Source organism: Macaca mulatta, chromosome 2, assembly GCF_049350105.2.
Source record: "Macaca mulatta isolate MMU2019108-1 chromosome 2, T2T-MMU8v2.0, whole genome shotgun sequence".
In the NCBI taxonomy this organism is placed as follows: Eukaryota; Metazoa; Chordata; class Mammalia; order Primates; family Cercopithecidae; genus Macaca; species Macaca mulatta.
Genome location: NC_133407.1, coordinates 9,847,548 through 9,862,118, shown reverse-complemented (window position 1 = coordinate 9,862,118; position 14,571 = coordinate 9,847,548). Strand labels below are relative to the sequence as shown.

General features: G+C 40.3%; 1 protein-coding gene and 1 long non-coding RNA gene across 28 annotated transcripts in view; one reads left to right on the top strand and one right to left on the bottom strand.

Moving 5' to 3' along the window:
- The window catches only part of LPP (LIM domain containing preferred translocation partner in lipoma), a 723,625-nt gene that overhangs the window by 627,934 nt on the left and 81,120 nt on the right, over positions 1–14,571 (top strand). The window lies entirely within an intron of this gene.
- LOC114676211 (uncharacterized) overlaps positions 1–14,571 on the bottom strand; it is a 163,210-nt gene that overhangs the window by 87,855 nt on the left and 60,784 nt on the right. The window contains exons 5-6 of the long non-coding RNA XR_013413506.1: positions 7,085–7,353; positions 5,805–5,931 (exon numbers count right to left, since the gene is read on the bottom strand). This is a non-coding gene — a long non-coding RNA (uncharacterized LOC114676211). The remainder of the gene's footprint in view (positions 1–5,804; positions 5,932–7,084; positions 7,354–14,571) is intronic.

Genomic DNA, 14,571 nt, shown 5'->3' with positions numbered 1-14,571 from the left:
TTGTGAGATTTTGGTGCACCCATCACTGCAGTATACACTGCACCCTATTTGTAGTCTTGTATCCCTCATCACCCTTCCATGCTTCCCCCCAAATCCCCAAGGTCCATTGTATCATTCTTATGCCTTTGCATCCTCATAGTTTAGCTCCCACATATCAGTGAGAAAATATGATGTTTGGTTTTCCATTCCTGAGTTACTTCACTTAGAATAATAGTTTCCAGTTTCATCCAGGTTGCTATGAATGCCATTAGTTCATTCCTCTTTATGGCTGAATAGTATTCCATCTCATATATATATGTGTGTGTGTGTATGTGTATATGTGTGTGTATATATATGTATATATATGTGTGTATGTGTGTGTATGTGTGTGTGTATATATACAGTTTCTTTATCCACTCTTTGATTGATGGGCATTTGGGTTGGTTCCATGATTTTGCAACTGCGAATTGTGCTGCTATAAACATGCCTGTGCAAGTATCTTTTTCGCATAACGACTTATTTTCCTCTGGGTAGATACCCAGTAGTGGGATTGCTGGATTAAATGGTAGTTCTACTTTTAGTTCTTTAAGGAATCTCCACATTGTTTCTATAGGACCAGCCTCCTGATTTTCTGTTTACCTTTATCTCAGTTACCTTTGCTGTTTTGTACTCTCCCTAACTCCTAAGTTGTCCAGTTTCTCTGGGATCATTTTCTTTCTCAATTTTCTCTTTAGTCACCCTCATATCCTCCCAAGCTTTTAGATACCATCAGTGTACTGACATGTCTCAAATAGGTACCATGATGGTTTTGTTACTACTTTTTATCTTAGCCATTCTGATAGGCGTGTAGTAATTATCTCATTACAGTTTTGGCTTACTTTTCTCAAAGGGCTAATGATATGAAACATCAGTGCAGGCTGGGCCAGGTGGGTCACTTTGGGTCAGGAGTTCGAAACCAGCGTGGCCAACATGCTGAAACCCTGTCTCTACTAAAAATACAAAAGAATTACCTGGGCATGGCGGCAGGTGCCTATAATCCCAACTACTTGGGAGGCTGAGGCAGAAGAATTGTTTGAACCCGGGAGGCAGAGGTTGCAGTGAGCCAAGATAACGCCACTGCACTCCAGCCTGGGCCACAGAGTGAGACTCCGTCTCAAAAAAAATAAACGAAAAACGAAAAAACGTCAGTGCAGAAGAGGATGTGGAGAGACTGCATCAATTATATTTTGCTGATGAGAATGTAAGATGGAATAACCATTCCAGAGAAAGTGTTGGGAATTTCTTCTTTTAAAAGGAATCCTGCAACTACCATGTGAGCCAGCTGCAGCACTCCTGGGCATTTATCCCAGGGAAATGAAAACTTGTGTTTACTCAAATATTTGTTCATAGCAGCTATATTTGTAAGATTCCCAGCCTGGAAGCAACCCAGATGTCTTTCAACAGGTGAGTAGTTAAACTGTGGTACATTCTTACCCTGGGATACGATTTAGCAATAAAAGGAAGGAGTTGTTGCTACATGCAACACCTTGGGTGACTCTCAAAAGAATTATACTGAGTGGGAAAGGCAAAAGGCTGCATACTGTATGATTCCATAAATAACATTCTTGAAACAACACTGTATAAATGGAGAACAGATTAGTGTTTGTCAGGAGTTAGGGATGGGAGGCAAGAAGTCAGGGATTAGGAATTGGGGGTGTGGAGTAGCTATGGTTATAAAAGGACATTAGAAGGGATCCTTGTGGTGATGGAACTGCTCTGTATCTTCGCCATGGTGGCAGATACATTAATCTATACAGGCAGTGCCATTACATAAATCAAATACACACATACCTGCATGCACTTACACATATATACAGGCAAGTGGAGAAATCTGAATAAGATTGATAGACTGTATCAATGTCATATTCTGGCTGTAATATTGTACCATAGTTTTACAAGGTGTTATTGTTGGGGGAAACCGGATAAAGGATACATAGATCTCTACATTATTTCTTTCAACTTCACATGAATCTACAATTATAAGAAAATTTAAAGTTTATAGAAAAGGCATTTTTAGATTTAAAATAAAACTCCTACATTAACTGAAAAATTAATTAAATGTAAATTAAAAATCAAAATTACAAACTCTTTTACAACTTTAGATCTCTCTCTTACACACGTGCGCACACACACACACACACACACACACGCGCGCGCGCATCTAGGCATTATTGTCTTTGCTCTACCCACAGTTCAGCTCCCTGTAATTCAGTTTCTGTCCCCACCTCTCCACTTACACCACACTTCTGAATATCACTAGTGACCTCTTTGATGTTTAATACACTGAAGACTTTTCAGTCCTTATCATTCTCGAGCCCTTGCAGCATTTAAAGATGTTGACACTATCTTCTTTGTTTCATTTGACTTCTATAGCACCATACGCTCTGGGTTTTCTTCCTTTCACTGTATACAGCTTTCTACCCTTTTTAATAGATTTCCTCTCTTCATTCCTTAAATTCACCATTTTTCTTGAGTTCTGCCCTAATCTCTCTTCTTGTCTCAATCTGTACTCCTAAGTTATTTCATCTGCTTCCATGAGTACAAATATCATCTGTGTGCTGAGAACTCTCTGGCCAAAATCTACAGACGGGATCTCTCTGTAAGCTCCAGATATGTATCTATCATTTTAGCCTGCAGTCTTCATAGACAGGCCCATAGGCCCACAAATGCAACAGTTTCAGACAGAGCCCAGGGTGTTCCCTTTTAAACCTGCTCCTCTCTGTGTTCCTTTTCCATGAATGGCTTTACCTTGTTGCTCCAACCAAAGGCAGAGGAGCTGGCCTGGATCCTTCCTCTTCCTTCAGTCTCCTCTCTTATCCAGTTATTAACCAATTTCTGATATAATAATTTGGCTTCCTTTATATCTTCTTTCATTTATGAGGCAAGTTCCTTCGGTGTTTTCCAGTGACTTTTCATTACTTTGAAGAGACAGTTCATACTCCTCACAATACCATGTGAAGAGCTCATAGCCACATGTACACACAGGCACGCCCAGTTGTGCACACATACCTAAACACACACCCAAAACAGAGGGATTATCTCATGCCTGGGGCTGTGTAAACACTTGTCCTTGGTGGAATGTGTCACTTTCCCATCTCCATCCCCATCACCTAGCCAAAAACTCTCTTCCTTCAGGCCTCCATTTAGACATCACTTTTCCCTCAAGAGTATGTGTGATTCTTGTACCTTATCCTCCCCATCATCTAATAATAGCATCCTCTTCTTTTCCTCATCATAGCATTCAGAAGACTGTATTTAAATTACCTATTTATTTGTCACATACCTCAGTAGCTATACATTTTTCCCAAGGGAAGGGTTGATATTTTGTTTCTCATCGCATCCTACAGTAAGCGCCAAGTAAGTGTTTCTTGACTCGGGGGCTGTACTGAGTTGAACAAGGATGACATCACTGACTACAGAACCCTTTGTATAAGCATCAAAGGGGTAGCAGTGGGGTAAATGATCACATCCTGGCTAAATGGTTCCGGTTCCTACAACCCTGCAGCACAGCCTGTCAGCTCTAAACCTTTTAGTCATTTCCTGTGAATCTTGCCAGCACTCATTTCATTTTTGTTTTTTCCATTTTCTTCATCTTTCCCACATAGTATAGACCAGAATGAATCAAGGTCTAACTTATGCTGACTGCCCGTGTTGCATCATCAGTCTTTGAGGCCCCTTCTCAGTTTTTGTGGCTGCTCTTGTGCCTGCTGACTCCATCCCTGTAGACCTTGCTGTTCCTCCCAGTCTGTGGCCACTAACCTCAGTTATTTTTACTGAATGTGTTACCTCATCCTTAGTGAGTCTTTTGTTGTTGTTGGTTTTTTTTTTTTTTTTTTAGCAACAAAGTATTTTTTAATTAAGGTATGTACATTGTTATTTTAGACGTAATACTATTGCACCTTTAATAGACTACCATGTAGTGTAAACATAACCTTTCTGTGCACTGGGAAACCAAAAAAAAATAAGTGTGACTCACTTTATTGCGATAGTCACTTTATTGCAATGTTGTGGAACCCTTTTTGTTGTTGTTGAACAGTTATTATAACATGTCTGATTTAGTGGAAAGTACACTGAACTGAATATCGGGAAAGCTGGGCCTAGGGGGCTGGCCTTGAGAAGTTGACTAAGCCTGTACATGTAATTCAAAAAGAGCTACTCAGATTCCCTTAAAGGGTCTTATACTTTATGACAGTAAGCACTTACCTCATTCTGCCATGTGGTATGGCCAGATTATGCATGTACAATGATTCGAAACATTCATGTAAATAAATCTTCATAATATACAAGAATTATGTGTCTATGGTGCTGTCCAGCTTTCGATGTGCTTTCAAACCCATTTTCTCATTTAATCCTCACAAAGTTGGAAACCGGCTCGGGGACTTATTCATGTTTACAGGAATAATCAACATTGATGCCAATGATTTTGATTATATATTTTAAAAATCTCATAAAAATTGCTTTTAAAAGAATCATTTATTAGACAAAAAGAGTGAACCTATCAACAGGCAATTCATAGAAGAGGAAATAAAAATAATGAATGAACCAATGAAATGATGTTCAACTTATTTAAAGAAATACAGTTTAAAATACTATTTTTTCATTCTCAGACCAGCCAGCATTTACAAGTTCAATGCTCGGTATTGGCAAAAGTATGGGAAGCATGTACTCGCATGAGCTCGTGCTAGGAGTGCAAATTAATACAACCTTTTCAAAACAAAACTTAGCACTATCTTTCAAAATTTTAAGTGTGTACTATTTTTGACCCTGCAACTCCATTTCAGACAGTAGGTATATTTGCATAAAAGCACAGAGGCATTCTGTTCCATTGCAACATTTTTATGATAGAATAAAAGGACTATGAGAATAAAGTATGGCAACTGCATACAATAACATGGAGGCTATCAGAAAAATAAGACAAATCTTTATATGCTAATAAAAGACACCTTAAAAAACTATTTTAAGAAAAAACAAGGTGCAAAATAGGACATAAAGGATCTGATTTGTGTTTGAAGAAAAACTTCGACCGTGAGTGTTTATATGTGAATGTGTGTGTGTGTGTGTGTGTGTACATGCTTATACAGGCATGTATGTATAAGCAATCTGATACATGCCTATATAAGCATTACTCAATCTTTTAGTGATTATCTCTGGAAAAGAGTTTTACTTTTCATTCTGTACCCTTCTACACCTGTTGAATTTCTGAATTTTTAAATAAATAAATGTGTGTGTGTTGTATGTTTTAAAAGTTAACATACAGACTAAGCACGGTGCCTCATGCATGTAATCCTAGCACTTTGGGAGGCAGATCACCTGAGGTCAGGAGTTCGAGACCAGCCTGGCCAACATGGTAAAGCCCTTGTCTCTACTAAAAATACAAAAATTAGTCAGGTGTGGTGGCGGGCACCTGTAATCCCAGCTACTCGGGAGGCTGAGGCAGGAGAATCGCTTGAACCAGGAGGTGGAGATTACAGTGAGCCAAGATCATGCCACTGCACTCCAGCCTGGGTGACAGAGTGAGACTCCGTCTCAAAAAAAAAAAAAAATGTTAGCATACAGCGTAGAATTCAGCTTTTCTTATTCAAGGTAGCAATGGTGTTTTCCACTGCTTTGACCAACTTAATTGACCCAAGTAGAAAAGTCTTAAAAAAAAAAAAAAAAAAAAACTTTAGAAAAATACTTTAGACACTTTAGATTTATGTGACTTCAAAAGTCAAAAAACCTTAATCCTGCTTAGGCAGAAGCCTTGCCCGCAGCCCCAAAACATAATGGACAAGCAGGTGACTTACCTTTGACTTTTCTTGTATCTTGCAATCTGTCAGCAATCACGAAATGTAGGCCTCAGAGTGGAAGAGCCCCTAGAGACCAGCCATTGCCTCTCAGGAACATGGTCATTCTGCAGATCAAGGTCCTGCTCTGGGAGAAATGAGTGCACACTCACTCTGCGTTCTGTCCAGCCCTTCTGCCACCTACATTTCCACGCTTGCCTCTTACCGCTGAATGGCTTCCTAAAGGAAAAGTGAATGGTCTTTGTGAATTCAAACCTCATTCTGTTGCTTCCCTATTTAAAACTCTTCAATGGGCCCCTCTTCCCAGTGCTCTGTCTCTAGTTGTTCTGTATATAAAAGCTAAACTTCTTCACGTTTATACATCTCTCGTTTATGTGATCGCTGTCACTGGCCGTGTGTTGTTGATGTATGTTCTGAATGAACAGTTTCCAGCAATTAAATGACTGAGAGGAAATGCTTTTGTATCTCCAGCCTCATTTCTGTTTTACCTCTATGATGCAAACACATGGAACTACAGTTTGTTCTCCATTGCCCCATGATTAGTCTATCCTTAGTCCTTTGTGTGTGATCTTTCTGTACCTAGAACACTCGTCTTGGGCTTGTGCCTGGCTAGTACATTGCCATCCTTCAGGTCTCAGCGGATATTTCACTTCTTCCATAGAGCCTGCTCTGACTTCGTAAGACTGCGCTGTCCTGTTCATATGCCCTGCTCAGAGCATGCTGCATGTCTGCCTTCACAGCACCTGTTATTTTTTTAGTATGGATTTTGGTTTTGTTTGTCTGCATCCCATTCCTTGAGGACAGGGAAAATTTCTGTCCCCCTGTTGTGTTGAGGACACTGTTAAATCCCCTGCCATTACCTGGTGCCTAACACATAGTAGATGCTCCATTAGTGTTGGAATGGATGAGCTCTAGCAAGCAAGTGCCTGAGACAACACAGACCCTGAGGTCTTCTGAACCCAACGAGTGCCCCGTTTTTGCTACTATACCAGGTCATCCTCCTTCCCACTGCCGTCCTCCTGGTTCTGTTCTCTTGCCCAAGCGCTGCCATGTGTAGCCTAATCGTGTGTATCCTATTCTCAGGATTTGTAGGACAGGATACGAGTTAACAACTTAACGCCCTTCAAGATTTTGTGTAACAGGGAAGGAAAGGAGAGAACGCCTGGAATGGTTCCCGCTTGGAGAAATGTTTCTCATCCTTCCTAGTTTCAGCTCCAATCAGATGGATTCGGCCTGTGACAGTCAACATTTACAACTCTTGGGAGCAGCACCATACTCACCGCCTTTGCCTGCCTAATGTAAGCTCACGGCCTCCTCCTCAGATTGTGCTGGACATCCCAGGTTTGCTGCCGGTGAGAAGCAACAATCCAAATCCTACCTTTCTGTTTAGGTCCCAGTAAAATCTTCACTGGCAGCATTTTAGAATTGCCCCCTTCCCTCTTCTCTCAAAGGACTGCTGTTCAGCTGGCAGGACCGGCTTCTCTGATGCAGTGCAGTTCAGTGCAAACCAGCTACAAGCCCACGGTTTTTTTTCTAGGTGTAAACAAACCTGGTTGATTGTGAGGCAAAGGTAAAAATAACAAAAACAAGTAAGAATACATTAGATTAATTTACTCTTTCTTTTTTCCCACTCATTCATAATGTGATTGAAACCAAAAGTAAAGAAAGTAAAATCAGAGTGAGTTCTCTCTGTTCAGTCACCCACCCTGATCACAAGACTTGTGGAATACTGGGAGGCACTGCCTTTAAGTAAGTATCAGCTGTATGGAGAGTAAGAGGTTAAGATGATGCTGGATATAGTTTAAAGTCTCCTCACTTTTTAGCATGAAGGAAGATTTTTATGAAGAAGAGTAAAAGAGACAGAATCTTGAAGCTTCCACAGAAGGGAAGAAGACAGGGCCGTGCACTGTCAGTCAGTATGCCTTTAGTCCCTCTGGTGGGCACCCGTCCACATCACAGGAAGCCCAGCTGTGGTGGCTGTCAGTGTCAGAGGGGCTGGCAGACAGTACTAGAGGCCCAGAGAGGTTACTTTGTATATATCAATCTAGAAGGAAGAGATTATAAAGATTAGTCAAGCCTCCCTTTCTCCTTTACCCTTTTTTTTTTTTTTGAGATGAAGTCCTGCTTTGTCTCCCAGCCTAGAGTGCAGTGACACAATCTCTGTTCCCGCAACCTATACCTCCTGAGCTCAAGCGATTCTCCTGCCTCAGCCTCATTAGTAGCTGGGATTATGAGTGCCTGCCACCACGCCCAGCTAAGTTGTGTATTTTTAGTAGAGATGGGGTTTTGCCGTGTTAGACAGGCTGGTCTTGAACTCCTGACCTCAGGTGATCCTCCCGCCTCAGCCTCCCAAAGTGCTGGAATTACAAGCATGAGCCACCATGCCTGGCCACTTTCTCATTATACTGATAGCAAAATTGAGACCCACATCAGGGATCTAACCTATCATTTCAATGATGTTCTGACATAAGAATAAGCCACCAGCCTGTCCTTGAAGTAAAGCCTACTCATGTGGGAGTGTATGTGCTTTATTAATTAGCAGAAGGGTATCCAGGCCTTCTTGGAAGCTGTCCTCTCTCTGTATGGTAAATGGGTGGCTTTTCTAGCCTCCCATCTAATTGGGTTTAATATCAGTGAAAGAATCTTTAAGAAGGTGTGCCCCTAGGTGCTAGGGTCAGTATTGTAGGTGGGAACCAGGTACCTGAGTCTCTGCCCTTGTGGAGCTCATATTCCCATGTTTGTAAGGGAGTCTGGGCTTCTTCTATGTGGTAAATGAAGTGACTTTGTATGTAGTTTCCTTTGGAGGACACGAATCCTTGCCTTAGTTTCCCTCCAGCCAGGACTGCCTCACTGAGCCTCTTCATATCTCCAACTTAGGATGCTTTAATAAAGAGCAGAAATCATGGCAAGAAAGGATGCTTTTCTTCAGGCAATGAATTTAGCCCGATTTGAGGAGCTGTTTCGGAGAGGTCTGTTTGTAAGCATATTGCACTTTGTTCCCTGCAGCACAATATTTCTACATGGATAATTTGTATTGACAGTTGATAGTTACACAGAGATGTATCTCACTGGTTCTCAACTCTAGCTGCATATTAGAATCACCAGGAGAATTTTCTTTTTCAATTCTGATGCCCAAATCTCTGCCCCAGAACAATAAAATCAGAATTTCTAAAAGCAAGGCACAGACATGGGCATTGTATTTTTACTTCTAATCGTTTAATAATAAATATTACATAAAAGTCAGACTTTGAATGGCTCATTTGTAGGAAGGAGAACTCGCCAGTCCCCAAAGTATCACCAGCATAAAAGGTGAATTTGTATTTTGTTCTCAAATTTTCTGACATATTCTGAAACTGCAATTTAAGTGACTCTCCTACCTTTGTCTTGCTCCCAATTGATAGTTAGCTGGATTCGTATTAGAGGGCAAGGAGGGACAAATGGAAAACAAAGTGATCTTTTTCAAATCCATTTCCTTGTGTTAGAAAAATGATTTGTTAGAAAAAGCCATCGAGGAGATTTGAGATTCAGCACAAAAAAGAATTTGATATCAACTAATACAGGCTGAGAAGGGCTACCTCTGGGGGTCCTTGTATACCCCCAAAAGAAGAGGAATTAGTTTGGTTCAAATTTAGCTAGTCTCTGTCACGCTTTCGTCATCATCATCATCTTCATCATCATCACCATCGTCATCAGTTAATGTGTATTAGCATACTTTCTTACAATTTTCCAAATCAAATCTTGTGGTTATTTATTAACAGGGGATATAAAAGTCATTTTTCCATTTATTTTTGTCTGATAAAATCCCCTGTGAGTGTTTAGCCAGTACATTCCATGTGGGGATTCAGAGATTCTATCCTATTCCATCCAGTGGTTCCACCAGGCTCTGAAGCCTAGAGATCCTGTGCCAGATTCTGTGAATTAAAATTAGAAGATAATATTAAGAGAATATAAATACAAATCAATAATATGTATTTTATTCCTATATGTGTTTTCTGCAGTGGTCTGATTAATATCAATGGCTAACATATAGATTCAATTTGTACCAACTAGATAATTTAACCTTTTACTCCTCTATGCTGACAGTTGGTGGGGTACATCTTATTTTTGAAGAAGAAAATGTTTATTCAGTTATTCAGCCAATCTCAGTTGACAGCCTATCACATGACAGGCACTGGAGATTCCGTGGTGAGCAAAAACAGACAAGTGGCCGGCTTTCAAGAAGTTTCTATTCTGTAAAACGGGAGATGGACAGAGTGTTTTAAAACAAAGGAGTATTGTCCTAAGATAATTAAAACACAGGAACCTGACCTAGACAGAGATTAAGACAGGCATTCCTAAGGAAGTGATACTTCACTGAGCTATGAGGAGTGAGTAGGAGTTTAGACATCTCCAGACAGTGCAGCATGCTGATTTGAGGAACTGAAAGGCCAGTGTGGTCAGAGCTCAGAGACTGAGGGAGAAGCATGATGCAGGATGAGTTTGGAGAGATAAGCCGTCAAGGACTTAGGCCTTGCTAAGCATTTTGGCCTTTTTCCCAAAAGTACAGGAAAGCCTAGCCATTTTATTATTTTACACCACCCATCCATTACAAGCATTTCCTGAAAGGTCTTTGGCAATAGGGGAGCTATGGAAGCAACATCATGAGTAAGTAACTAGGGGAACTTTTTCCCTAAGTGTTGTGGTTTCTAGCCACACACCATGTATTCATCATCTCTCCAACTCTCCTCATCGTTTCCCAGAGCAGAAAGTAAGATGAGCATGAAGAAACCATGTTTAGTTAAGATCATGACCTGAAGAGTGAAAGGTGTTACCTGTTCCAAATAGGAGCCTGGTCTGCATTTCCTACTACATGATTTAGTAGAAAGACACACTGGATTTGAACCATATTTCCTCTGCTAGCCAATTCCATCTTATCTACAACTTTTTTTTTTAAATTTATTTATTATTATTATACTTTAAGTTGTAGGGTACATGTGCATAACGTGCAGGTTTGTTACATATGTATACTTGTGCCATGTTGGTGTGCTGCACCCATCAACTCATCATTTACATCAGGTATAACTCCCAATGCAATCCCTCCCCCCTCCCCCCTCCCCATGATAGGCCCCGGTGTGTGATGTTCCCCTTCCTGAGTCCAAGTGATCTCATTGTTCAGTTCCCACCTATGAGTGAGAACATGCGGTGTTTGGTTTTCTGTTCTCAAGGATCTAGAACTAGATGTACCATATGACCCAGCCATCCCATTACTGGGTATATACCCAAAGGATTATAAATTATGCTGCTATAAAGACACATGCACACGTATGTTTATTGCGGCACTATTCACAATAGCAAAGACTTGGAATCAACCCAAATGTCCATCAGTGACAGATTGGATTAAGAAAATGTGGCACATATACACCATGGAATACTATGCAGCCATAAAAAAGGATGAGTTTGTGTCCTTTGTAGGGACATGGATGCAGCTGGAAACCATCATTCTTATCTACAACTTTTTGATAATTATTTTGAGAAATAGATCTAGATCACAGCCTTCCGATTCCTAGGCCAGGATACTTTCCATTTTTCTATACAGACCCCATTGCAGTCCTCCCTTCTTCATAGTCTTCAAAACATCCTTCTGATTGAACCAGGTATCTCATTCTTCATCCCGTTTCCTGCCCCCTGATATGACCTATCTTTCCCTCATAAAACTTCCACTAACTTTAAAATTGGAGGAACTCAAGGCTTGCATCTCCACAGACTCTGCCCTGACAACAGATTTGTTGGTTTTATTTTCTTCCCAATGAATAGAATAGCTGTTAGAGGGAATTGTCTTCAGCTCTTTTCCCCTCCTCCTCCTCCTCCTCCTCCTTCTTGCAGATACAAACACAGCAGGGCTCTATGCAGCTGGTTACTGTAGGCTCTGGTAACTTAACACAGCAGGGCTGTATGCAGCTGGTTACTGTAGGCTCTGGTAACTTAACACAGCAGGGGAGGACAGAAGTCAATAGGGCAAGAAGTCTGTTTTTGTCATGGATTTGCTAGAAGTGATTAAAGTGTTCTTCCTAAGTCTGTTACTTCATAGGTTGAGGGAAGTAATGCATCCCACACAAGAGGACTGGGATATGTTTAAAGTAGTAGAAAGGCATTTGCCATTATTCCAGTCCATCCCGCCCGTGCTGCCTAATGACTGTTTGTTCCTACAGATCAAAATCTCAGAATCTTCTAGACTTCTAGATACAGAAGAGTTGGAGAGATTGAAGCCTTGCATCTGACCCAGATTATTCGATCTCATCTGACACATCCTACACTCTAGCCATCCTGACCTGCCATGTGTTCCCCCAAAGCTCCCATCTTTTTCTGACTTTGCTTTTCCTCATGCTGTCCCCTACATTGAAATGCCTTTCCCACATCTCTATGTCTAAATCTTACATGGCCAGTTCCAACGTCATCTAATCTCTGAAGATTCCCTTTGCTCCCCAGTTGGAAGTAGTCACTCCTTGCTGTGCTCACTTTTTGACATACATTAATTTATATACCCATGCATTTATATGTGTATGTATTATATTCCTTACATGAGAAGCTTTTGAGAGAAGGGTCTATAACTTTTCTATTTGTGTTTCCCAGAACTCCTTCTGGTGGGAAAAAAAATGCTTTGAGGTTGAGTTAAGCTCACATTGAACTCCATGATGAAAGCATTTGCTTATGAACTTGGACAAGTTTCTTTACAACTCTGAACCTTCTGAATTTTTCACCAGGAGAATGGGAATATCTTGTTGGTAATGAGTAAGTAAGAAAACTTACAAGACAGCTCCTGGTGTAGGGCCTGACTCATGTCAGGTTCTCAGGAAGAACACTTTATATCCTTCACACATGTGCATGTCTGTGGTTGACACTGAATGTTTGCATGACATATAAAATATAAGTAGTAATGACAAATTTAATAGTGAATATTTACGGTAGTGCATTTCATCCTATGAAACGGGCACTCTGGCCCATTCTATATAATAGGGGAGAAAATGGAAACTTAGATTTACTGATTAGTTCAAGTTGGCAGATATAAGGCGATCTCAGACTTGAACTCAGGCAGTCAGGCAGGGCCTATACTCTTGATATTCCTTTCTTGATACTTTCTCAGTATCAAATTACCACTTAATAGGCAATGCGACTCATAAATCTAGCCCACTCTGGGAACATAATAAGGCCTGTTGAGACATTCAAAGATGTCTTCCCGATCTTCAAAGATAAATTTTTGTTCTTCCCTAAGCTGCTATCTCTTCAGTCTCAACATCCTAAGTTCATTTTATCTTTCCTCACAGGTCAGGTTTCCAGCTCTAACTGTGTTCATCCTGGTGGCTCTGCCCTAGACATACTACAGTTCTTTTATGTACTTCTTATCGTATGGGGTACAATGGCTTTGGGTACTGCTTAGTGCGGGGAGAGAAACAGATAATGTAGTTTCTGGTGTCCAGGAACACTTTAGAGAGACCTAATTAATGTAGCCATATGTTGGCTTTGTGGAGCACTCGTAACAACGTGGGAAGCCCACGCTGGGAAGAGGCTGAATAGGAATAAGAGAACGATGCTAAGAGAGGGGAGATTTCACTGTCTATGAAGCCTCTGTCTAGATTTTGTGTTTAAACTTTATGAACTCTGTCACTTGCTGGTGAATTTTCTTGCTCAGTATCTTAAAATACAGCTGCAGTGTGGGTTCCACCCTCTTCACTTAAAAGGGTGATTAACTATTTGTGATGAATAATTATTTAATTGCCAGTTCAGCTCCATGTGTGTAGTTGTTTTGCTTCTTGCCTCTTCAGTGTGAGCCAAATCTTCTCAATAATAAAAATAATCCAGAATTAGTCACCTGCCTTTTATCGTGTTTTCATTCAGCCTGCCGCAGCAAGAACATTCCAATTCTACATCACCTTTAGCTTCAAAAATAAATAAAGAGAAGCTCTCACTCAGCCAGTTAAGAGTTTTACTCTCACAGCCTCTTCTGTAACTAATAAAGTCTTGACTTCATCTTGAACCTTTTACTCTATCTTTGGATAAAAAGTTAATCAGAAAGAATTACTGCTCTTTTAATACCTGTTTAACCTTTACATTCGCGATGGATACAAAACCACTTAAAATTTAAAGCTCTCTTGTTATGGACTTGTATGCTGACCCACTTTTCCTCAGAGATATTTTTTGCAAGAATTGTTGAAGCTTGACATGGGGATCACTGCAAATGTCTCAGCTTTGCCATTCACTGCTTTCCATTCCTGTGTCCTCCTTGCCCTATTAATTATTTTAACGGTGACTTGCTATTTTAAGGAAGCTCTTTATCGTTACTAAATCTTTTTTTTTATTATTGTTAAACTCCTTTTTCTTTCCACCATAGAAGTATGTCATGTTTTCTGTCTTCAGAATGTGCAAGTGCTTACCTTTTCGTAAAGCGTGCCTGTCACCTTAATGTTATAGTCTCAATCAACAAAAAGGAACAAAAGTGGGGTTCAGAATCGTGTCTTGCACTTAAAGTTTAACTTAGGTTTTAGTTTCTTCATTCAAGCAACTTATATGTAGAGAGGCAGCAGGCTATACAGTGCAATGTTCTTCTTGGTTTTTAATTATGAAAGTGATTCCTCTTCGAGTAAAAACTCAAGTTATGCAGAAATATCTAAAGAGTGAAACTGTTTTCAACTCCTCTCTCTAGAGGAAGTCACTAACAGTTGGTATATCTCCTTCCAGAATTTGTTGTGTATTATAAACGTATATATGTGCATATGTATACACACACAGTAGT